This window comes from Lepus europaeus, chromosome 1, assembly GCF_033115175.1.
Source record: "Lepus europaeus isolate LE1 chromosome 1, mLepTim1.pri, whole genome shotgun sequence".
Lineage (NCBI taxonomy): Eukaryota > Metazoa > Chordata > Mammalia > Lagomorpha > Leporidae > Lepus > Lepus europaeus.
Window position 1 is genome coordinate 88,677,915 of NC_084827.1, and position 24,463 is coordinate 88,702,377.

Below are 24,463 nucleotides of genomic sequence, written 5' to 3' on the forward strand. Positions count from 1 at the left end.
GTCTGTCTCTCTCTCTCTCTAACTCTGCCTGTCAAAAAACAAACAAAAAAAGAAATGGCTGTGGATACTTTTTATCACGACAAATATGTTGTCATGTTTACTATGTGACCCTACTTAAAATGTTACCAAATTTTGTTAAAGAAAGTACAGTTAGGTACAGTTAGGTATTAAAAAAAAAAACTATAGAATAAACTGGTAAATGCCTGAAACAAAATCAAGTGGACATGCAGAAAAACACATTATAAAAATATTGAATTATCCTTGGAACAAAGTCATTAAATCATCCCCTCCTGTATTGTGTTGATGTTAACCATCATCTCATACACATCTTTCTCTACCTTCTGGAAAGTGGACTCTTAACTCAAAATCAGAATATTTTGGTTCTATGTTCCTGAAAGACATTTAGAGTACAGAAATTTTTGAATCTTTCCCTCTAGCTAATAACTTAAAAAGCAGGGCTAGTTATGCTTTCAAAGAAGAGGAAATGTGTGTTTATATCCCAAAGCAAACTCAGTGTTTGACAATATTGTTGTGAGAATGGAAAGATGGTTAAACCAAAGAATGGTTGATAATGTCAAATTAAAAAAGACAAGAGCAAATCTCTGATGTTGAGAATGGTGATATTTTATTAAGGTATTTACAGAGTAAAGATACATTTACATAAAAAGTACAAAAAATTGACAAGTGGAAAAATCTAAAGTTGAACATATGTTAGTATAGGGAAATACACTTCATTTTATTATTTATTTTTATTTTTTTCTTGACAGGCAGAGTGATCAGTGAGAGAGAGAGAGAGACAGAGAGAAAGGTCTTCCTTTTACCGTTGGTTCACCCTCCAATGGCTGTTGCGGCTGGCGCGCTGTGGCCAGTGCACCATGCCGATCTGAAGCCAGGAGCCAGGTGCTTCTCCTGGTCTCCTGTGCGGGTGCAGGGCCCAAGCACTTGGGCCATCCTCTACTGCACATCCCCGGCCACAGCAGAGAGCTGGACTGGAAGAGGAGCAACTGGGACAGAATCCGGCGCCCCTACCGGGACTAAACCCAGTGTGCCGGCACCATAGGCGGAGGATTTGCCTATTGAGCTACGGTGCCATGCAATACACTTCATTTTATTATGGTTCTTTACTCAACCAGCAATATGACCTTGAATGATTTACTTAAACATGTGATGACTCAGTTTCCCAGTTTGAAAAATAGGAGAATGTGTATCTCACAGCATTATTAGGAAGATTAAATGAGTTAGTATATGTAGAGCCTTAGTGCACTATAGAAAGTCAGCTTATTTTTATTGGATTGATACCATGGGGGAGAAGCTTAAGTACCCCAGTACTTCAGTTTCGAAAAACAAAAAAAAAAGAGTTAAAACATGAAGTCTAGGTCAAAGACTCACAAAAAGACTAGGAGTAGAGGTAGAAAGCTGGGTCAGAAAGTGTATCACAGACACTGAGAACAGCTCTTGTCAGGTGCAAAAGTGATAGTTGTAAACTCCTGATAAACTTGATTTCTAGAGCTGAAATGTGGAGGAAGAGAAGAATTGATAAAATATTAGACCAAAAAGGTTATGGTCTCATCATGGAAGTCCTTGTATGTCAACTAAGGCACTTGTATTTTATCTTACATGGATGATGGAGAGATACTAAATAGCTCTAATCAGGGAAATGACGTGATCACATTGGATTTATTTCTGGAAATGAAAAGATTGATTTTAGAATATCTTAACTGGAAGGTATTGAAAGACCATATGTCTATGACTATTTCTGAAGTTAAATGACTATTAAAGGTTAATGTATAAATAAAAAATTAATTCTCCAAGTTTAGCTTCTTATCAATAAATGATAATTTAATGCCTTTATCTAAGTGCTTTGTATAGCAAGATTCTATGGTGAAAGATACTGTAGAGAAAAGAAACTACTGTAGCCATAATTTTGTTCAAATCTAATGAAAAGCTTTAGCAAATAAAATCTATATGAAAAATAGCAATGTGGACCAAATACTAAGCAGAGTGCTCAATCACTCAATAGAATTTATAGGCCATCCACAAAATGTACATCTAAACTCTTTTCATGGAAAGTAAATCATAAGTAATGTCATCTTATATTGGCATAATGCTGTATAAGCTACTTTCCCAGCTATTCTTCCTTTGTCTATTAATGTTAAAAATCTCCATTTTATTGGAAAGGGTTGAACATTTCATTTATTCAGAAAACACTATGTGCTATATGGAAAATAACATTCTAGTTGCTTTTCAAATATTTTTTCTTGTAATCTGCATAGTAATCTTACAATTTATGTGGTATTATATATAATACATAAATATAATTTCTGTTCAGTTTTAATTAACCTAAATACATAGAGTACAGTCACTCCAAAGTTGTGTCTCTTTGAGACCAAAACAACCAGGAAATAACAATACAATAAATACATGATTTTTAGTCATCTGTCAATAACCAATTATGTATGTTTGTAAATTTATATATTAGGAAATGGAGCCATGGATAGGTTAATAAGTTGGCCCACAGTCACAATATAGAGGCAAACTTTAACCTAATCTAGTCTGTCTTCCAAGTCCATGCTCTTGATCACTATACTATGCCCTGAAGAAAACCTGGATATCTTTGACAACTCAAAAAACATAACATATTACCCAGGCTGAGGTGGAAATCATTGTTTAAATCTTTAAAACTGAATGAGATAATCTCTCAACTGGCTCTTACATTTCCTACTCTAAAACGGAAAAGTCAACTTACTGACTTGAAAGGAACACTACTACTCCTATTTACTCTTCCCTCCTCTTTGAGTTCCTTCCAACACCAAGCTGCCCTGGCCTCAACATCAATTCCAAAGTCCAAGTTTCTACTGCAGGAAAAAGCTCTGCCTCTTCTTCTGTAGATAAGACTTAATGGTAAACCTGTCCATATAGTGATCATCATTGTTCTTGCTTTCTTAAGACTCCAATGATCTCTCTGTATTAATATCTAAAGGAAACACAGGAGGTTTAATCATGACCGAAACAACATCCATCTTCAGCTAAGAAAAGATCTACATATAATTAAATATGACAAAGGAAGAAAGGAGAAAATATCCACCTACCCATAGAAAGTGTTCAAAAATGACTAACTGTTCAATAAATTGAGATAGAAACAGAAAAGTAGAAAGACCAAAATTAGATGCTACTTTCATAGAAAGATCTTATAAGAAAAATAATGTCCCAAGGCATAAAAATGATTACAAGAATCCCAAGAAGACGATTTTCAGCCAGCCTATTGCAGGGGATGAATGATTAATCTTGGTAACTGTCCTTCCCACTGTAGGAGTAGTAGTTGGCCCACCAAGTCAATTTTAAGTCTAATTAGAATATGCTAACTGCCTAGAAGTGGCAGCAGCATGACTGGCCTGGGAGAGCGCTGTGTAAATGAGAAAAGAACAAAGTTTTTAAGCAGTTTTATAAACATCACAAAAACTAATGGCATAGGAAGTGTTGAAGCTTGACATCCTTAGCACACTTTTTCCTTTACAACCTTTTAGGTGCAAAGATTGCAAAAAGAAAAAGAAAAAATAGGCTCATTAAACTCTACTTAATAGGCCCCAGGTATATTGCTTATTGCCAACAGTAATTACTAGAACTGCTGTAATCCGAGATCAGAGAAATGGCAGGAGCATTTTTAATTACTTTATTAATGATTTCTGAGAATTCAGTCCAAGGCAGAGACACCAGATTCAATAGAGAGGAAGCTCCCATGTTAGCCAGATCTGCAAAATTCAGCAATGTCTAATATAGCTGTCCAAAATTATCCTCCTGTGCAGCCATGTTTAATAGGAGAGATGTAGCCCAGAGAGTCAATGACATCATTGCCTATCAAGCTAATAACTGTGACTTCACCCAATTTAAACATACTGAAGACACTAAGAGTAGAAATGTGTTTTGTAGCACATCTAATTGTCTATTGACAGGTTGAAGATCTCGTAGTACTAGTTCCAACACACCTTTAAACAAAATAGTTGACAAGAATACCTCCTCAAATTGTTGTAATCATGCAGGATTCTGAAGCTATCTAATGCTTTATTTAGGGGAAGCCAAAAGTCTACCTAAGTTTTTTACCCTAACTTGCAATAGCTTTCTTTACAAAGAGAGCAAAGAGTGTTACGTTTATCATTAAAAAGATGTAATGGACATAAAGGCAACTCTCTTATTGAGAATTGTGTTTGTAACAGAGGTCATGTTTCTCAAATTTATTTTAGTCAAGGAATTCTGTGTGTATTTACACTTCAAAGGGTGGGGATATCAGGAGAAGAGAGGGGAGGTTTGGGAGAGAAAGACTATGCTTCTGTGTATAACAGAACAATTCTATAGCATTGCATAACTAAAAAGGATAATGTGTGTGTGTGTGTGTGTGTTTACTGGAATAATCTGAATCTGCCTAAGTACTTGCTTGATTTACTTCTTTTTTTAAAAAAATTATTTACTTATTTGAAAGGCAAGTTACAGAGAGGCAGAGGCAGAAAGAGAGAGAGAGAGAAAGTGAGGTCTTTCATCTGCTGGTTTACTTCCCAAATGGCGGCAATGGCTAGGACAGGGCCAGGATGAACCCAGGAGCCAGGAGCTTCATCCTGGTCTCTCATGTAGGTGCAGGGGCCCAAGTACGTGGGGCATCCTCTACTGCTTTCCCAGGCACATTACCCGGGTGCTGGATCAGAAATGGAGCAGCCAGGACTTGAACTGGTGCTCTTATGGGATGCCAACATTGCAGGCAGTGGCTTTACCCAGTAAACCACACCACTAAACCTGATTGATTTCATCTGAAAATATTATCTGAACACTTCTGAAATTGCAAGTATTCCAGTATAATCAAAGTATAAAGGGGAAGTTACATAACAACCCAATGTGCTCAATGATTTAATTAGCTTTCATATATAGATTTTAATTTTTTTTTTTTTGGACAGTCAGAGTGGATAGTGAGAGAGAGAGACAGAGAGAAAGGTCTTCCTTTTTGCCATTGGTTCACCCTCCAATGGCCGCCGTGGCTGGCGCATCTCACTGATCCGAAGCCAGGAGCCAGGTGCTTCTCCTGGTCTCCCATGGGGTGCAGGGCCCAAGCACTTGGGCCATCCTCCACTGTACTCCTGGGCCACAGCAGAGAGCTGGCCTGGAAGAGGGGCAACCGGGATAGAATCCGGCGCCACGACCGGGACTAGAACCCGGTGTGCCGGCGCTGCAAGGCGGAGGATTAGCCTGTTAAGCTACGGCGCCAGCCCATATATAGATTTTATAAAAGTACAGTCTTACCATATTCACCATTCTCCATCATGACCAAGAAGAAAACAGGCAGAGAATTATATGGAATTCCAACATTAAACATAACTTTTAGCTATTATCCTGAAAATATCTTAGAAAGAATGGAAAGGAAAAAAAAAAAAAAGAAAAAGTGGTAACACAAATAGCATTTTTAAAGGGAATTACAAAGCTATTTCGGGGAGACATTTTATATAATACAGAGTGAACATTTCATTTTTGACATTTTGCCCTAAAGGGAATATTATACCAAATTGTTTTTAGCAACACTTATAAGATTTGAGAATGTTGGATAAAGAACTGAAATATAATACCATATTTTTATCTTTAATCTCAGTTATCATTGGAGTCTCTCATGGTAATTCTTTAATAATTGCTGGGATACACACACACAAAAATCCTTGTTCACCTTCTATAAAATATCCCTGACCAGGAAATAGTAACCAGAGCAGCAATGCATCCAGAGGTATTAGGCGTAAAGTCAGACAAATAGAAGTCTCGTTGTGGTATTCTTTCTTATAAGGTCATATCCACTTAAAATTTAAGAAAATAGGGCTAGATATTGAGTAGTCACAGAGCATAGCACATTCTAAATTTCTTGAACTGGAATGAAGTATAATTAGGAAAATTCAATTTATCTACTATCCCTAATGAAATAATTATTTGCTAAATATGTTAAGAGGATATCTCTGCATTTGTCATCCCAAGAAAAAAATGTTAAAAGAAAATTCTTTTAAAAGCATGCTCTTCAAGACGTGCCACAGACAGAGAAAATATTTGCAAAAGATTTATGTGACAAAGGACTGTCTTAGCAGAACTTTTAACACTTAGAAATAAGAAAATGATCAATAAAATTTTTAAAAACGAGCAGAAGATTTGAATATACATTGTATCAAAGAAGATACATGGCTGGCAAGTAAGCATATGAGATATTCAACATCAGATGTATTTGGAAATTGGAAGTTATAACAAAGAGATTCCACTATACAACCATTACAGTTGCCCAAATCCAAAATATCAAATGCTGGTAAGGATGTGGAGAAAAAGAATGCTCATTCATTTCTGGTGGAAAAACAAAATTGTACAGCTACTTTGGAGGACAATTTGGCAGTTTCTTAACAAACTAAATGTACTCTTACCCTAGGATTCAGCAATTGTGTTCTTCAATTCATACTCAAATGAATTGAAAATATATGTCCACACAAAAACATACACGCAAATGTTTATAGCTGCTTTATTCATAATGCCAAAACTTTGAAGCAACAAGATTTCCTTCAGTAAGTGAGTGGAAAAATAGTCCTGGTCCATCCAGACAATGGAATGTTAATGTTACTCTTTGTTGCAAAGAAATGAGTTGTCACAAAATGGAACAATATAGAGAAATAAATGCATTAGTGATAGAGGCTAATATGAAAAGGCTGCATATTGTAGGATTTCCCTATAAGATATTCTAGAAGGCAAAACTGGAAACAAATGATGAGCAGTTTGTTGGGGGGGGGTGGGAATTAGGCAGAATAGTGAGGATTTTTAAGGCAATTAAACTATTTTGTATGATAATACGATGGTGACTATATGTCATTCTACATTTATCACAACACATAGAATGTACAAAACCATGAGTGAACCATATTGTAAATTAAAGACTTTGGGTGACAGTGTTGTGTTAGTGTGAGCTCAGTGGTTATAATGAGTGCACTATTTATTGTGGAATGTTGATAGCAGGGAAAATTGTGCATGTATGGGACTGGGGTATATAAAAACTGTTTTAGCTCAATTTCTGCTGTAAATTTAAAACTTCTCTAAAATAAAGTTTATTAATTTTTAAAAAGCATATTTATGTCTCTTGCTCTTTAAATGTGTAAAAGCTCATGTAAATATTGAAATGTGGATGATGTAAGTTAAGTGCTTCCTTCAATCCAATCTTGGTGGCATTTTATATTCTGTTTCTTGTTTGTAACTACTAAGAGAGCAAAGGAGACCCCATCCACATCAAGGATGACCCCTATGACAACTACAGTCAGATCTGTCCATGGATTTCTATTGAGGCTTTCAGATATCATGCTATCTGAAACCGTTAACTTCAACAGCTTCTGAAAGTTAGAAGAATTCACAAGAAATACACCATCAGGGTTGATTTTGAGAACTGCTTTGGGATTTGGCTCTGATTTTTGAGCTTATTTATTACTTTCTAGCTCTATAGCCAGAAAGGACACAAGACAGATGAATTGTTAACAATAGGATATCCAGGGTGAAACACTCCCCCAAATGCTGTTTATATTAGAAGATTTTTCTAAGTTTGGCTACTTTCCAAAACTACCTTCTTAACATATGATGTATTTATCTCATATTCTCATTAGTTGTAAGATAATTCAGTCATGATGTGGATAATTTGGAAACATATGGGATAAAAGTGTCTGGAGAGAAATTCAGAGGTTATTGTGACTTAGTGAAAATTCATGATCAAATAGTTTTGATCATCAAAAAGACAATTTATCATGTCCTGGTACTAGGAATTTAGTAGCTGAGAATAACGTAACACTTCATTACCATTTTTATTGCCACTTTGGAAAACACATCATGAACTCAAAACAGCCAGTCAACCACATTTATTAAGCATCAGAGCAATATTCCACTGTGTTGAGGGTATAGAGAGAAGTTTCTATTCGTGTATCTAAACTTTGCTTCCCAAAGGTTATAATATGATGATGATGTGAGACCCCAACAAAGTTGTGGGTGTGATCACTTACAAAAAGAGGCTCTGTCAGCATTTTAAAGGACCAAAATAACTAGTCACACATTTGTAAAGGGAAGAAAAGGCTACAAACTGTGACTACAGGTCATGCAAATAGCCTGCACAAGTAACACCATGGCATTAATGGTTATTATTCATTGTAGTTGAGTTACAGATGATGGTTCTTGATTCTATGCCTTTCAGTGCTTGCAGAATTTTGATCATGCAGCATGAACACTGCATTAATAAGGAACATCAGGTTTTATGTCCACAAAGAAACCAGAAATCAGAGTTCTTGTTATTATGAATCTAAAAGAGTATAATATCAGCATTAGTGCTTTATGAGCTCCAGAAAAATGCATATTTGTAAACAAAAGAATAAAGAAATAAGGAAAAAATGGAAAGATGTAGGTTCACAAATATGGAGGATTAGGATATAGGGGAGATGAGAGAGAAGCAGCATCTTTTCTTCCTTCCAAATGGAAAAAAAAACTATGGGATCAACAGAGTTATTTAACGCCAGGATTTGGCGTCATCGCTTGGTCTGCAAAAGGAAGGCTTAATTACAGTTTGAGCCAGGAGGGGGCAGCAAGGAGCTGTTCATGGAAAACAAAAAACCCAAACACCAACCCTACTCCAGAGGGCTGGAGACTGGAAAAATGGAAGATAGGGGAGCCATGTCCAGAGGGAGGTGATACCGCAAAACCCAGGGTGGAGCACAGAAGGGAGACAAACCAAGCACAGTGCAGGGAAGGGAACGGAGAAGGAAGGGCATCGCATCGCTGCAGCAGCTGAGGACTGAAAGCAGTCACCACTGCACAGGCCAATGCTGAATGCTTCAGCAGGCTTGGGTATCAAGAGAGAAAAATGAATGCATAAAAAGAAAAGCAAGCAGCTCCAAGATTGCTAAAGGGGTGGAATCTGGAACAAGGAGCCAAATGCTCTTCCTTGGTTGAAGTGGTACAAACAGAGCTGTAAATAAAGCCTTCCAAACTCAGATGAAAAACTCTGGTTCTTCCCGTGTGCTCAGGAAACCATGTGATTCACAGAACAATAACAGAAATTAGCATATGTAGGTACAGTCTCTGACTCATGATGGTTGGGCCTAGGATTTTTCCACTTTATGGTGGTGCAAAAGTGATATACCTTGAGTAGACACTGCACTTGAAATTTCTTTTATTTGAAGGTCAGAGTTACAGGAGAGGTGGGGTGGGAGGGTCCTCCTTCCACTGGTTCACTCCCCAGATGACCGAAACCGCCAGAGCTGCGCCCATCCGAAGCCAGGAGCCAGGAGCTTCTTCCAGGTCTCCCATGCAGGTGCAGGAGCCCAAGGACTTGGGCCATCTTCTACTGCTTATCCTGGCCATAGAAGAGAGCTGGATCAGAAGTGGAGCAGCCGGATCTCGAACTGGTGCCCATATGGGATGCCAGTACTGCAGGAGGCGGCTTTACCCACTACACCACAGCACTGACTCCAAAATTTCTAAACTGATTCTTTTGCCCAGCTTCTGATGTTCAGCACAAGGCTCTCTCCCAGTGGTGGGAAGCAGTAGCTTCCTGTCAGTGTCCCAGTGCCAAGGCTAAACAACCAATACTCTACAGTTTAATCTACCGCTACATTATATTTCAGCAGTTTATATGAATTAAATGGATTTTCATCTTAACAGTATTTTCAATTTACCATGGGTTCATTGGACATAACCCCATAGTAAACTAAAGAGCACCTGTGTACAGGGTGGATCAGATGTAATTTAGAGACACTACACACATCCAGTCTTACCCAGGTACATTTATAAGTTAATTCTGTACCCACCAACTGCCAACTATGGGACACATTTTGTACTTGATTTAAGTTTAATCCATTTTTTAGTACCTAAACTTTTTTTTTTTGAGAACTAGCGAACAAGCAGGTTCACATTACACAGACTTAGAATATATACATTTTACTGCCCATGGCTGGTGAGAATCTAACACATTCTCTTCCTTCGCTGTCTTCATGGTGGTAAGGTTCAAATCAAAAGGCATCCAATTGCAAAGCCTGTCCTTACTGTTGCATAACCTCTCCCCAGCTCAATGGCCCTGTCTTACAAACAATCCAAGTGTCATAGAGTTGTGAAGAATAGATTATATAATTAACTTACATAAAGCACTTTGTGCCCAGAATAATCTAGGCACTAAATGCATGCCAGCTAAAATTGTCATCCATTGCTACTGTTCCTAGTAAACCTAACAAAACCCTAAACATGGTTTTGGGTTCCTGGGGCTCATTGGAAGACCAGCTCTCACCATCCTCCTAACCCATTTATCCTTCCAAGGACATATTTTAAGTATTTATAATTGCTTTTCAGATTGATAACAATTTCCATTTCACAAATTGACTTTTCTTACAGCTATGTCTAAAGTCCTCTCTAAATGGTTCTTAAATATATTAATTATGCAAAATTTCTCACCTGACATATGAAAAGGCTAAGTTTCCAAGGGACTTCAGAGTAAACGGAGTGCCAGCTATTGACTATCAGCCACCTCCCATCCAGTATTAACACTGTGGTTATTTGAAACTGGGTCAGGAGCCTGCCTCCAGAAGTGAGGCCCCCAAACACTTTCTGAGGTAAATGGGCAGGCGTTTCTGCAAGCAAAAAGGTAACGTGCCCCGTGGGACGTAGGGTGAAATGAAGGATTGATAGGGCACTCTCGCAACTATCTTTCACTGGCTTTAGAAAGCCACTTAACCCTTGCAGCCCTTTGATGGTGCTGACAGGAATACGAAGCCAATCTCTGAAGGTATTATGAGATGAGGATAGTGGTTGAATAGCACTGTGGAAATAAAAAGTTAACTCCTTCCAGTAGGTTTCAGTCAAGAATAAAAACAGCTTTAAAAGGATCAAATAAGTGATCCCCTGTGGTGGTGGTGGGGAAGCCTGTAGGTCAAGTTAATATTACCAACAAAACTGCAACTATAATATGAGTACTTGAAAGAACAATTTGAGTTTACTCAAATTTTTGTCCTTAGAAGGCAATAAATAAGTTGATCATTTTGACAGGTAAGACAGCCTGAGGTGCTCTGAACAGAAATAGGACACTGTCTGACTGAATGCTTTCATCTGAAGATTTTTTTTCTTTAATCCACAACACGGCTTTGAATTCAAATGACATTTTTTTATATAAGTAAAGACATTTAAAAAATCCCCCATTTTGTTGCATTTGTTTGCACTGGTGTCCAAGGAGTTTTCCTTGAAATAGCAGGATCCAAAAGCCCCACTAAATTGTCACAGCTGTGTCATAGGCAAATACAAGATCAAGGTCCATCCAAAGCTATAGTAATGCATTAATGGCTCTTCTAAGAAACCAACAGAGCTTTTCTCTTCACTCCATTCCTCCTTCCTTCTCTACTAAAATTTGTCCAAGGAACACAGTGCCATAGACTCTGTGAGGACTCCAGGGACAAAATAATTGAACACAGAATGGAACTGCTTACATTTGTGGACTGCTTTGTAATTTTTCCAAAGCATTTTCACATATTGCCCATGAAAGAATATAGAGCATGTATTTTATAGCCAAGGAAACTGACATATAAAGAGTTGAATGTGTAGTTTTCATTCATGATAATATGATATTATGTTTACCCTTGTAAATCCATAAACAGAACCATCCAACCAATGGCAATAGACATCCAAATATTGGTGGGCAGTGGAGGCAGTTTTAAAGACACCACTTGGTGACTGGAATTGAGTCCTTCTATTTGAGCTTCCCGCTAATGTGTCCCCTGGGAGACAACAGCTGATGGCCCAATGGCCCAAGTACTAGAATTCCTGCCGTCTGCTTTTTTTTTTTTTTTTTTTTTGTAAATTAAAAATGTATTGGCACCTGAGCTGTGGTGCAGTGGGTTAAAGCCCCAGCCTACAGGGCCAGTATCCCATATGGGCACCAGTTCGAGCCCTGGCTGCTCCACTTCTGATCCAGCTCTCAGCTATGGCATAGGAAAGCGGTAGAAGATGGCTCAGGTCCTTGGGCCCCTGAATCCACATGGGAGAACTGGAAGAGGCTCCTCGCTCCTGGCTTTGGATCAGCTCAGCTCTAGCCATTGCAGTCATTCGGTGAATGAACCAGCAGATGGAAGACCTCAATCTCTCTCTCTCTCTGACTCTCTCTCTCTCACTGTCTTTCAAATAAATAAATCTTAAAAATATTTGTTTATCATTTGAAAGGCAGCATGATAGAAGATACACACACGCACACACACACACATAGAGAGAGAGAGAGGGAGAGAGAGAGAGATCTTAAATCTGCTTATTCACTTCCCAAATGGCTACAACAGTCAGGGCTGGGTCAGTGAAAACAGGAGCCAGGACCTCCATCTGGATCTCCCAGGTGGGTGGCAGGAACTCAAGTTCTTGAGCAATCATCTGCTGCTTCCCAGGCACATTACCAGGGAGCTGGATCAAAAATGAAGTAGAGGTAGCCAGGACATGAATTAGCAGTCTAATGGATCTCCCACTCACATAGGAAATCTATATTAAGTTCTCATTTTGTAGTTGCAAACTGGCCTGGTCCTAGCTCTTGTGGTTGTTTGGGGAGTGATCTTTCTCTGTCTCTCCGACTTTGAAATAAATAAAAATTAACAAAAAATAACAAAATTATCTGCAGATTGAAAATAGAAAATTTGAAAATATTGATGTTCCGTGCTTTATGATGGGGTTATATCCCACTATCAGTGGAAAATGTCATTAGTAAAAAATGTGTTAATAGTCTTCACCTCCAAACATCCTAGCACAGCACCACAGCCATGGCAGAGCGTCGGTTAGGTTGTGTCCCTTCATGACGGCATGGCTGTCTGGGAGTTGTGCTTGCTGCCACATCCCAGGATCTAGACAGAGGATCACATCACACAAGGCTAACCCAGGAAAAGATCAACATTCAAAATTTGAAACAAGCTTTCTACAGAATGTGTATTATACCTTTAGCACCACTGTAGAGTTGAACCATCATCATAAGTTGTGGGTCATCTGTAAGGGTAATGGGATCATATTCTCTTAAGATTTCAGAGAGCTGGCGCCACCGTAGCTCAATAGGCTAATCCTCTGCCTGCGGCGCTGGCACACCGGGTTCTAGTCCCGGTCGGGGCACCGGATTTTGTCCCGGTTGCTCCTCTTCCAGTCCAGCCCTCTGCTATGGCCCAGGAGTGCAGTGGAGGATGGCCCAAGTGCTTGGGCCCAGCACCCCATCTGAAACCAGGAGAAGCACCTGGCTCCTGGCTTCGGATCAGCGCGGTGCTCTGGCTGCAGCAGCCATTGGGGTGTGAACCAACGGAAAAGGAAAAGGAAGACTTTTCTCTCTGTCTCTCTCTCTCACTGTCCACTCTGCCTGTCAAAAAAAAGATTTCAGAGAAACTTATTTCTAACATCAAGGGCTACAGATAGGATGATATTACACTGAGCAACAATGTGCTTGTGAAAATTTGACTGAATTTCTGGATTTTCCATGCTTCAAAACCATCTCCATTTTTTTCTGAGAATTCTTCCTTTAGTAATGTGAGTGTGTCTGATGACAGTGTCATTGATGATATAGGAGATATGAAGTTCATTTGTTATGTTTAAAAATATTTGTATCATTTTTATTGGAACCAGAAATTACCCATGTCTTTTACACAAGAACTTTAAATCTTATGTAGAATACATTTGACAAAAACAAGCAAAAGAGGCCAGTTCCAGGAGAACTCTATGCACCTAAAAACACAGGAACATTATCTGCCAGTGACCACAGTTGTGCCAAAATCAGGATTTTAAGTGTTCATACACCCTCAGATATGCCAAACATCTAACATGATCTACATGTATGTGATTCTAGCTACTGAAGTCACAATTTCAAAAGCATTATGACAAGAACAGAGAAGAGGCTTTGTGAGGAATAATATCGTCTATTTGTAACCTTGTTGTACAGACAGCTTGCTTATGAATCTGCTATGCTAGGAGCCATGTTGATCATAATCTATCCATATAATAAAAAAAAAATTAAGTGAGGATGAAAACCCTCCACAAAATGTTCACATTGTTCTCAGCATTTTCTTAGAAATTGTATATCCATATTGTGCTAAAATATTCTCTCAGAAAATTCATTCATAGTGTTTTTGTATACAACAAATAGGATCTCTATCACATACATGGAAGTGATTCTACAAGGTTACTGCATTTGTGAAAAATGGAATTAAAAATAAACTTACTTTAATACCAAAAAGTTTTGAAGTCCCTTCATAGTCTTTTCATAATGCTCATTGATTTTCCATGAACTCTTTGAAAATCCCATGTGACTCAATACACCTAAGTACTATTTAGATTCTATTTGGTATTTAAGGTATGGAAATCCAAGGGTGTGATTTGATATAATCCATAATGAATCAATGACAGACTCAAACAAATGGCATAGGGAATCATTTTAGACTTCTCAATGTGATGTGCAACATGCTTCTTGAACAAATAAATCATAGACACTAAAGTATCTCAACTTAGAATGAATTTTTGAAAAGTTCTGCCTTCTCTGTCTTCATGTTTTATTGAACTTATCTCTTGTGAAGTAAGGGTATTTCTGGAGAAGATTCCTCCTCCTTTATCCACCCAGTAAACACCAATTTCACCAAGTTACTGCTTTTGGGTACCTAATTATTTTAATGCTACTTACTCCTCTAGGCCACCCCCATCAAACCAGATCTCAGCCATCATCCATAGGGTACTCCCAACCCTCCCTTTCCAACACAGAACTCTCCTTTGACCTTGAGTCTCCATGTCTAACCCCTAGACACCACAACCTGAATGTCTTCATGTGTACCTCTACACCACTTGCACCACAGAGAAGTCACAGAGCCCTCCCCCAATATTTCAACTTCCCCGGTATTCTCTAACTCAGTAAATGGTACCACCAACTACCCTGTTGTGTTAGGAAACTGGGGGCTCCCTTAACCTTCTCTGTGGTATAATCTCTCTTGGCAGCTAGTGAGACCCTCATCATTTTCCCCTTGGAGTGCTACAGCAGCCTCTAAATGACTTTCTTTACCGCTAACATTTTGCCCCTGAAATGTGCCTTTCACACAACCAACAGCATATTTCATTCAGAACAGACACATTACCAGATTAATCCTCTTCCTTATACTGTCAGTGGCTCATCAATAACTCCACAGTGCTGATTCTCCGCATTGATCAAGATCTCCTGAAGAGAACCCTGGTGTCCAACCCACTACCCCAATTATCTTCTGTGCAAGTGTCAGAGCACAGGAGACCTTTGTGATGCTTACAAATCTTTGAGGGGTCTCTCTGCTTTTGCTTCATCTATTCTTTTTCCCAAAAATAACCTTTTCACTGATATACCTCTGTAGCAGAAGAGAAAGGCCATGGCAAATACCTTCATAACAAAAGACAGGTTAGCAAGAGAAAAACATAGCAAATTTAATTACAAAGTTTTGTATAATATGAAATAAAGACCCAGGAAATACTATATTTTTATGCTTAGGTTTGATGAAGTATGAAAAGCCATGTACAAATGTGACTGGACAAAAAGCATGTAATGTAGTGGCAATACACCAGGGGGAACTTAGCAAGATTCTTTTATCCACATTCTTCTTGGCCTCTTTGTATAACATCCCTCCCCATTGGGTATGGGGCAGGATTCCTTAAGAATGAGGGGCTTATGATTTGTTTTCAGGGGAAGTGGGTCAGAGATTGACCTTTCTAGGTCTTAAGTCTTGCTTTGGGTAAGAGGAGTTCTAATTTCTATGACCTGCTTCAGAGAGGAAAAATGAAGAAGAAAGGATAATGAGAGAAGGTAAGACTTGTTGCTTCTGAGATCCTTCCACTATCCTTCAGTTTAAAGTACATCATAGGCCAATGTGTAATAGTTTGAAGTATCACGTTTCGAGTCTCAACAAAGTTTATTGGGAAGTACCCTCAGAATAAATATCTGTTGGAGGGATGTCTGAACAGCAGTTAAGATACTGCTTTGTACACCCTCATTCTAATCAGAATACCTGAGTTGGAGTCCTAACTCTACTGTTGATTCCAGCTTGTTGGTAATGCACATACAGGGAGATGACAGGTAATGTTTCAACTACTTGGATCCCGACCACTCATGTACCTGCCTCCTGGTTTCAGCCAGTTGCTATTGTGAGCATTTGGGGAGTGAAGCAGCAGGTGGAAGATGTCTTTCTATCTGTCTCTATTTATATCTCTGCCTGGGTATCTCTCTGTCTTTCTACAAAAAAAAAGAATGAATCTATAAGCAAGTTAAACAGTAGGACTGAGCAGAGGGGAATGGAACTGCAGATGATTCCAAATTGAGACCTGGAGCTTGAATGAACCTCTAACACTTTCCCTTCTTGAGGCAGGAGGACTGGGCTTTTAATTACTCACTTTCCTGTTTTAAGTCATTGGATGCCAGTGTGTCCATCTTCAAGTGCTATAGCAAATTATCACAGATTAGGAGACTTACACTGAAACCTTTGTTTCTCTCAGTTTTTGTGGCTAGAAGCTCAAGAACCCATAGTTCCAGCATGTTAGGGTTTTGAGGCATGCTCTCTTTTGGGTTGCAGGATGTGGATTTTTTTTTCAGTTTATTTTTTATTTCTTGAAAGCAGACGGAGAGAGTGAGAGAGAAGCAGAGAGAGAGATCTGCTATAAGTTGGTTCACTCCCCCAAATGCCTGCATAAATGCCTGATGAAGAAAGGGACTCAGTTTGCATCAGCTGTGAACACTCCCAGCATCTAAGGGAAAAGATTTCTCAGTTCTGAAAGGAAGTCTACATGATTTGCCACAGGACCCACTACCCTTGGCCATTTGCTACTCATTATTTAAGGACCTCAAACATCACATTGCCTCCTCCAAAAAGTCCAGAACGTTTGCAGACATCCCCTGGGTCACAGGTAAATGGTCTCACTGAATTGTCCCATAAGTCTGTGCCCATCTCCATCATTGTGTCACTCTGTCATATTGTAATTATCCACACAAATATATTCTGTCACTCTCACAATATTGTGAACTTTCAGTACAGGACCTTTTCTTTCCCAACACAGAGCCTACCACACATCAGGAGCTCCATATAGGTGGTTGAATAAGTGAATGAGAATGTGCTTGACCTTGCTTTATGAAGTCTTTGGCCATTAGTGAGTGTGTAGTTTTGAGACACAAATGGCTTTTCTAGTGCATTGTGAGAGGCATTAAAATTAAATGTTAAGCATATTCTAAATGTTCTAACAGTTTACTTTAACAACAACAAATATTCAAGGTAGCCCTTGTAATAACATGATTCAAGTATTTATGTGTTAATATGTCCACTCTAGTGGGAAGAAAAGTGGGAAGTGATATCTATGGAAGTGAAACACACACACAACCAAATCTCAGTGTGTCCATGCTGCAACCCATCATGACAACTTTCAATGCTTATAAAGATTACAATTTATTCTTGATATTTCCATTTCCCTCTTAACAAAGTGAAGAATTCAAAAGTGTGAAGTATTCTGTAGAACTTTAATTCAAATCCTTCATAAAAATACAGAAGAGGTCAACATTGTGGCATAGCAGGTAGGGCCACCGCTTGCAAAGATGGCATCCTGTGTGGGTGCCAGTTCATATACTTTATGCTTCATTTCTGATCTAGCTTCCTGCTAATGTGTCTGGGAAGATCTGGGAATGCAATGGAGGATGGCCTAACTGCTTGGGCCCCTGCCGCCCATGTGGGAGACCAGAAAGAAGCTACTGGCTCCTGGCTTTGGCTTCGCCCAGCCCTAGACACTGCAGCCATCTGGGGAGTGAACCAGTGGATGGAAGATTCTCTCTCTCTCTCTCTCTCTGCCTTTCAAGCAAATAAAATATGTCTTTAAAAAGTGTAAAAGAAGTTTGACATCCTCTTCATATTTTTTGCCCCTTTCTGATGAAGAGGTTCTCAGATTAAAAAAAAAAAAAAGTGAGACAGTGCCATGATGGGAAGAAAAATAAGTTATTCTTGGATGCAGGATCTTAGTCCACCCGTACAGGATGGACTGGGTCCGAGGAAAGGTGAGTGTGCCGCTTGCCCATTCCCCAGCCTCCCGATCCCCAGAGATAGTCAGATGCAGCGGGGAGCCAAGTCTAGTAGCAAGGACTCATTTACTTCATATGAAACAGAACCTTTTATAGCACAAAACTGCAGAGTCATTGGGGCAGGGCTAAGGACCAACCAATCACTTAAAAAATCACCTTATGGGGGGATTTCTATAGGACTAGCCATATGTCTATACACTTGTTACTAGTTTTGTTACCTCCCCTGATGTTGCACAGCCAATTAGTTTTAGTGGTAAACAACTTTGGGTTCTTTATTTTATTTGATTTTATTTTTTGACAGGCAGAGTGGACAGTGAGAGAGAGACAGAGAGAAAGGCCTTCCTTTGCTGTTGGCTCACCCTCCAATGGCCGCCGCGGTAGGCGCGCTGCGGCCGGCGCACCGCGCTGATCCGATGGCAGGAGCCAGGTGGTTCTCCTGGTCTCCCATGGGGTGCAGGGCCCAAGGACTTGGGCCATCCTCCACTGCACTCCCTGGCCACAGCAGAGAGCTGGCCTGGAAGAGGGGCAACCGGTACAGGATCGGTGCCCCGACCGGGACTAGGACCCGGTGTGCCAGCGCCGCAAGGCGGAGGATTAGCCTAGTGAGCTGCAGCGCCGGCCCAAACAACTTTGGATTCTGCCCACCTTACTTCCTTTGGGCACCATCATGTAACTAATTTCCCCACACTTGGAGCTCAGCAATTGAGAGCTTTTCCATTTTCCCACAAACATACTGAGATGGAGAGTAAATGACAAAGTGAAGCCATGCTCTTTATTCCAAAACAAAGAATTCAAGGCATAGTTCTTGGAGGAAATTTAGTCTGGAGCAATGGATCTTGAGGAAGGGAATGTTTTGCTTGTGATATATTACAAGCTTTCTCCTTGGGTAGGCTTCCTGCTGCTTCTTGGTATATACCTCATCTCCTGCTATGTGGGCAATAACAGCTCTAGTTAGTTTTTATTCAACTGACTAACTGTATTTAGAAGAAGAAATCACCTAATTATAAATGTTTAAAGGCATTACTAGCTACTTTGCTTTTCCAAGAAAAACTTGGAGTTGAGCGTTCTCAATTGGGACCCATGAAATCAGGGTATTGTTCCTGGATCAGCTGATAATTTACCTACAGTATGTGGACATTTTTCAGCCTTCTAAGCTAGAGGTTTTGTTTTGTTTTGTTTTTTTTTTCTCTATGAAATTAGAAAGCTTGAAAAGGGGACTTATTTTCCCTTTATTTGAAAAGCATATACAGTGAGAGAGATAGAGACACACAGAGATTTCTCATCCACTGGTTATTCCACCAAATGCCCAAGCCAACAAGGCCTGGACCACGCCAAAAGCTGGAGCCTAGAACTCAATTTTTCACCTGGATGCCAGGGACATCATCTGCTGCCTCCCAGAGTCCGCATTAGCAAGAAGCTGGATCGGAAGCAGAGGAGCTGGAACTCAAATCAAGTAGTCCCATGGGGGAGGCAGGTGACCGAAGAGCTTCTAAACAGCTGCCAAATGCCCTCCCCTTGAATATATGACTTTTTTTAAAGATTTATTTATTTATTTGAAAATCAGAGTTACACAGAGAGAGGAGAGGCAGAGAGAGAGAGAGGTCTTCCATCTGCTGGTTCACTCTCCAAATGGCCTCAATGGCCGGAGCTGTACCAATCTGAAGCCAAGAGCCAGGAGCTTCCTCTGGATCTCCCACATGGGTGCAGAGGCCCAAGGACTTGGGCCATTGTCCACTGCTTTCCCAGGCCATAGCAGAGAGCTGGATCAGAAGTGGAACAGCTGGGTCTCAAACCAGCACCCATATGGGATGCCGGCGCTTCAGGCCAGGGCGTTAACCTGCTGCACCACAGCGCCAGCCCCGAATACATGACTTTTAATGTGTTTTTCAGGTTCAGATTCAAGAAGGGTTATGTTAACTGTTGAGACCCTGAAACCAAATTGCCTGGCCCAGATTCTAACATATCCAGCCCCTCCATCTGTGTAATCTTGAGCAAGCAACTCTTGCTGTACAGTTTCTTCATTGTAAAATATGGTACCATTAATCCCTATCTTATTCTTATCAGTGTGCTGTATTAAATATGTTATTATAGTAATGAATGTAATACTCATTAGCCTATAATAACTGCTGGGTAGTTTTTCTATTATTATTAGCCTGTAATCTATAAAGAGCATTGTAATACCCTAGTTTTGTTTCCAGCACAGATCAAATCATGAGGGATTTTCTTCACTACCATATAAAAAAGTCAATATACTTTATCCCTGCTCATGTGTACATGGGTTGTGAAAGAGAATTCACCAAATGTGGATTCTCCTTGCACCATCTCTGGGGAGTCTTATAACCACCTACAATTCTGTTACTCGATTACCTTTAAAAGATATGTGTGTACATATATGTGTGTACGTGTGTATCTTTTTTTTTTTACCTAGTTATCAAATAAATACAGGTAATAGTGAAAACTTACCAGAATGTCTAAAGTTCCTGGATTATGTCCTTCAACTGCAATAGGTCCAGCATCTATAGAAATCATATTACTGGAAGAATTGCACAGCCCACAGTAGCCAAATGTTAGCAGGAGTGCCAGAAAGCAGTGTGTTCCATTCTGAAATTACACGCTTCTTGCTCATGTTGTTTTATTTGTTTTAAAGGTTAAACTTTTTGCTGCCCTTAAAATGCCATGTGTCATTCTTTGAAAATAATATTTGAAAAATGCTGAATTTAGGATTTTATTTCTATACAACTTACAGTGGAAAATGAAAGACAGTCATTCTTTACATTCTGTTCTTTTAGTGAAAGGGATCATTTAGAAACAATAGCATCTACTTTTCTGAAACAAGGGAGTTATTTCCAACCTTGGGCTCTGATGTTTGAGAATAAGCCAAAAACTTAATGGGGTTTCCTAGAGCCAAGAACTATTTGAAGAGAGGTCTGAAATCAAAAGACAAGAGACAGGGGTAAAAGAGAACTTCTGCAATTGACTTTTGCTGGAAGAAAAAATAAAAAGGTGCTCAAACTGTGGCCTGTTGGGAGTTATTTCTAATCTATCCAAACAACAAGTGTTATTCTGGTAACATGTGAGAACCTGTTGAATTCCGAATGTATCCAAACAGCCCTCTGGGCCGAAAGAAACAGGTAAACCCGTTTCAACTCGTCCTTGTAAGCATTTCTGAAAACATACCTCCAGAAATAATGACATATTTTAGCAAGTACTATCCTTCCTTTTTCTGAAATTATTAAGTTATAATAAGCTAAGTGCATATACTCTGGATTAATAATATGCTATTTTCAAAGTCAACAGGCTTCTTCATTTGCACGAATTTCTGTTTTCCCTTGGAATAAACATATTCTGGATGTTTCCCAGCACTGTCCTGCAAACACATCTCCTTCTAATTATACTTCTGAAAGAAATGGTGGCTCCACAAGTTCAATGCAAAGAAAAGAAAGCTGCTATTATTCCAGGGGTGGGGTGGTAGGATTCTATTGGAGCACGCCTTCAGATATTTCTGCTTTTGTGAATACTAATTTTCAGCTGGGGCACAGCTCATTAATTTTCTTTCCCCCTGGACAATTGAGAATTATAATATTTTATATCAAGACTATCTATGCAATGCCATTATATTATAGAATCATGGAATGTTAATGCTTGAGGGAGTGTCTCATCCTCTAGTCCATATGTCTAATTTTACAGAGAAGAAAGCTAAGTTATAAATAGATTAAATTTTTTATGGCTTAATAAAGAATAAAATGTGGAATTCAGATTTCCTAACTTTCTCTTCTATGGTCTTTTCATTACTGTTTTCCAACTTGCCATTCATACATTGATAATTTGTTATAGGGTTCAATTATATGTAAAACCTGTTTTTCTCTTTTCCCTTAATTAAACCTAACATAATTAACTCATTATCTATGGTGACTCTTTTCCACTAATGAACAGGATTACTAAGGGAGCAGTTGTATGATTTCTATCACTCTTTTAAAAGAAGTATAACCCTACCAATTTATATTATGATCTGGCAGCTCAAAATATCAGTGGAGGATGGTCATCATTTTGGACAATGTTTTCTTTAGGATTTCATCAAATGTACATGACGCAGATGAGTGGAGTAAAGGGGAGTCTCCAGCAACCATTAATGTCATGCCAATTGAGTGGCCATGGAGATCATAAAAAAGAAAGCCAGATGTGAGTGTGGAAGCATGAAACAAGCACCTAAAGAATGAGACAGACAAAATGAAAGAGATGTGTTTCTCATTTCTCCTTGTGAACAAAGTGCTGGTCGGTCCCCAGAGCTGTGTGTCAGTTCCTGCCTCTTGTCCAAATTTCATGATAGCTATTTCCAATAAACATCACATGGTTATATATAGGTACCCGTCCAACCTCAAATTCAGAAAGGGTATGTGGAATTCCGTGGATCAATTCCTAGTCTGTAATGGAGGCAAAGTAAATACGTTGTCTTAATAAAAACCTCAGAGAGTGAAATTGGAGGAATAGACCTTGTAGAGAGGAAGAAGAACTCTACCATCTGTCTCTTCTCTTATGACCAATGTTAACAGAAACCCATAGTACTTATTGCCATCCCTGTGCCTGATACTTAGCAGCTGGGATGGAGAAGAGCCCTGTCTTCTTTTCTACACATACATCTGAGAGTGGCTCTCTCCCTGGCTCATTTTCAATGTGCTATTCATGTTTCCATTCCTCCTTGTTGCCAGGTACACTGGAGACTCCAATAGTTATGATGGATTCTCGTGTTACACACTCTTATTGTCCAGCCACTACCTATTGTTGAATTGAACCAAGGTGGTAATTCATTTGCCTGGAATTGAGTTCTAAATTTTTTAATTACCTTAAGATTTTTGTTCCCATGCTCATGTTGACCCCCAAATTCATCCCTTCTTCACTATCTTTTACAGCATGCGGTAGAGCCATTAGGGTAGCACCTGGTGAGGATATGGAAACAGAAAACTGACTTAGCTTAAAGCTCACCCACATGTGTCTTATACACTTCACAGTCAAAGAGTGCTCTTTGTTTGAGATAATGGCCTCCCTTGGAAGTGCTGACCACTGTCCAGATCCCATGAGCCTTATATGACCCACAGGCCAGACATTCCTTACCTCTGCTAAACCAGTCATCTTCAAGATGGAATGCAATCATCACAGGATGTGACCAAGATAAACCATTGGGCCAGATGTGAAAGGAAGATATATATCTTTATCTCTTACTTTTTTCTGTCTACTTTGGAAACACTGAACAACACACAGAGCATGGTAATATAGTGCTATCTATGTATAATATATAAATAAAAAGAATATTGCTATAGTTTGGATATGATTTTTCTATCACAATTTCATGTGTTGGGAGAGATGGTAGACTTCCCAAAGTTTGAACCAGGTAGGAGGCCAGTAGGTATTGTAGCTTTATGCTCAGATGGAATTGTGTTTTATGCTCACTGGCTTGCTATTTTGTGATTTCACCTTCCACACTCACTCTTGCCATTGTGACACACCATGAAGTCTTCACCAAAAGCAAGCCAATGTCCCTTGAGCCTGTGAACTGTGAGCTAAATAAAATTCTTTACAAAGTAGCCTGCCTTGGATATTTTGTTATAGTAATGGAAAACTAATACACTTAGATAAGGCCAGAAGGCAGAAGTATTTTATTGACAGAGCATGACAAAAAAAAAAAAACCTTATAGATCTCTATTGTATTGCAACAGCACTATATCAGAGCAAATAATAAATCATTTTGAGTCAGTGTAAAACAAGGCAGAAGAAATACTGCTATATGATATGACGCACACTAAAAATCTTCATTATCATCCCACTTTCCATCTACTCTGTTTTTAGTATCACCCATTCCTACAGATTTCCAAGAAAGAGATATTTTGTCATCAAGAGCAAGGTATGTGGGTAGATTGGCAATTTCATGGTATCATAAAGTAAGTAGGTGAAACTAATTCAAAAAGTTCAAATTTAGAGGGGAGGATCTCAACTATGAGTCTCAGAATATATTTTCCTTGATCCTACAAGCTTTCAATTTCTCATCTCAGTATTACTAAGGAACTTAGCACCCCAACACTAAGTCAAACTACTTAGTAAAGGAGAAATCTCATTAGAACAGCTTATTCTTCTTCTGGGTATGTGATGTACAGCATGGTGATTATATGTAGCGATACTATATTAGCTACTTGAAATTTCCTGTTAGAGTAGATCTTAAATGTTCTCATCTCTCTCTCTTTCTCATTCTTAAAAAAGAATGACTTTTTGTCATGATATTTTGGAGTGTTCAACTTAGCTTACAAATATCCAAATGCATTCAGGGTAAATAATGAAATCTTGAGTCTAGAATTTAAATAAAGCCTAAAATGACAGAATACTTGTCTAGGGTAG

The 24,463-nt window shown here is 39.1% G+C and overlaps 1 pseudogene; it reads left to right on the forward strand.

The window, feature by feature from the left end:
• The window catches only part of LOC133762905 (complement component 1 Q subcomponent-binding protein, mitochondrial-like), a 154,780-nt pseudogene that overhangs the window by 124,749 nt on the left and 5,568 nt on the right, over positions 1–24,463 (forward strand).